Consider the following 2,667-nt stretch of genomic DNA (forward strand, 5'->3'; position numbering starts at 1 on the left):
TGGCGCGTCACATGGTCACAAGCGAACACGGAACAAGGGAACACACCACAAGGGAACAGTCTATGGATACGGGGCCTAAGATACCATTTATCTCGCAACTCGTTGTTTAAAAACGTATCAAACTCCCTTTCGCTTGTTAGATACATTTTAAAACAACTCGTTGTGAGATAAATGGTATCTAACGGCCACTTATGTGTTATTCTCTGTATTGTCAACTAAAATACTATGATGTACTCGTGGTTGAAACGTTTAGTATCTCGCTTTATATATTATTCCTTTATTTAGTAAACGTCCACTTTTGGATCTGGGTAGCTCCAGTGTTCTGTAGCGTTATTCTATTGCATATGAGGTCTGTGGCATCAGATTTAGGAAACAAATAAAAATGCATATTTCAGACAAAGTGGCTGGCTATCATATGGTCATCAACGATTGCCGAACATACAGTCATACTCTGTGGCATCATATTTAGGGGGAAATGCCTATTTTAGACACAGTAGCTGGCTACAATTTAGTCGTCGACGACTGCCTAAGTATTACACACGGTCATCACTAGCGTTATTCTCACATAACGCTAGAATAACGCTAGAGGACACTCGAGCTAGGATCTGGGTTGTCCTAGTCTTCAGAAGCTTCATGTGGGGGTCCGGCGCGCCTGGGGGGGGGGGGGGGGGTGGTCGCTGACACAGCACATACATCCCAACAATGTAGCAGCGTTGTAAGACATTATATTGAATCATCGTGTCAAAATGTAGCGGGTTTCCTTTAAAAGACTACACGTCAGAATTACCAAATATTTTATATCCAATGACAGGTGATTAATACATCAATGTGCTCTTGTGGTGTCGTTAAACAAAACAAACCTTAACTTTAACAGGGAGCAAGAGGCAGTTGACATTCAAAATACAAACTTGAAGCTTGAAATGCATTTTATAGCCCATAATATATCCTATCGCCCATTGGGCTAATCTCTTTCCACAACTGGTGTAACAAAAGGTTAAAAGTTTGTTTTGTTTAACGACACCACTAGAGCACAATGATTCATTAATCATAGGCTATTGAATGTGAAACATTTGGTAATTCTGACACAGTTATCAGAGGAAACCCGCTACATGTTTCCATTAGTAGCAAGGGATGTTTTGTGTGCACTTTCCTACAGAGAGGAAAGCACATACCACGGTCTTTGACCAGTTTTGGTGTACTATCCTGTCTGTGGGATGCTACATATAAAAGATCCCTTGCTGCTAATCAAAAAAGAGTAGTCCATTGTGTGGCGGCAGCGAGTTTCCTCTCTCGTTATCTGTGTGGTCCGTAACTATATGTCGACGTCATATAACCGTAATTAAAACGTTGAATGCAGTCGTTAAATAAAAACATTTGGTTTCCTTTCTTGTCTTTGTCTTTTTAAAAAGATTTTTTTTTAAATAAAATAATAAATAAATAAATGGCATTTAGCCCTTTGATATAGGGATTCGTTCTAGTGTGGAACTAGTAACTTTTCGTTTGTCATGTCATGTCATAGGGTTTTACGTGCACATTCAGAACAAGCTGTTGTAGCGCACGCCTGTCGTGGGCACAAGAGCCGGCCGGGGGGGGGGGGGGGGGGGGGGATCTTTTCGTTTGACGACTGGAACATTTTATACAGATCAACAAGTCATGCCAGGGAACGATTCGGACGAATTAGTCGCTATATACCACTAAACATGGCCTTGAAAACGGACCACAAACAGGTTTTCGGCACACGATCGAAGTCAAATTTAAACAAGTAAATATTATCAGAGTAAAATATATATAAATAGTGGGGGGGGGGGGTATTGAGAGGGGTGTGCGAGGAGCTGTTTTTGTTGTTTTATTGTCGACTTTATTTTTAATTAAACATTACGATCGAGTCGAAAACTTAAACAAGAAATGAAAATGCTATCACGTTAGCAATATGATAGCCTTTCAAGAAAGGGGCGGGATTTAGCTCAGTCCGTTGAGTGCTCGCTTGAGGTGCTTGTGTCGCAGGATCGAACCACCTCTGTGGATCCATTCAGCTGATTGGGTTTGTTTTTTTATCATTCCAACCAGTACACCACAACTGCCATAACTGGACAAAGATCGTGGTATGTGATTTCCTGTCTGTGGGAAAGTGCATATAAACGATTCAGAATTACCAAAATTGACGTAGCCGATGATTAATTAATCGATGTGCTCCAGTGGTGTCGTTAAACAAAACAAACTTTCTTTCAAGACTATCACGCGACCGAGAAACACAGACCGGGATCTTGTCAACATTGTTGTTTTAGTGCAGCATAAAGTTAAAAACTCATAAGAGAATCCCGAGTATATCCGAAGTTTCCCGAATTTTTTTTACTTGTTAACAAGCTAAGCGAAACGATGTTTGGCATTTTGTTTTATCCGATTTGTAACAAATAAAATGCATCATTAATGCATAGTAATTAAAAAGCAAATACTATTAATAGGAATAATATTAATAATTTGTATATGTTTTAAATTAATTAAACTATTTCATTACATGAAATCTTATGCATAAGCATACGAGATAGGGGGCAGAGGGGCAATTTCTCTCCCCTCCTCTAGTTATGGAGAAAAACCTCAAATTCGGGCAAAAATTACAGAGATATTCGGGGAAAATGTCCTAACCTGAGATCTTTTTACCATGTATTT

The sequence above is a fragment of the Gigantopelta aegis genome, chromosome 6 (assembly GCF_016097555.1).
Source record: "Gigantopelta aegis isolate Gae_Host chromosome 6, Gae_host_genome, whole genome shotgun sequence".
Lineage (NCBI taxonomy): Eukaryota > Metazoa > Mollusca > Gastropoda > Neomphalida > Peltospiridae > Gigantopelta > Gigantopelta aegis.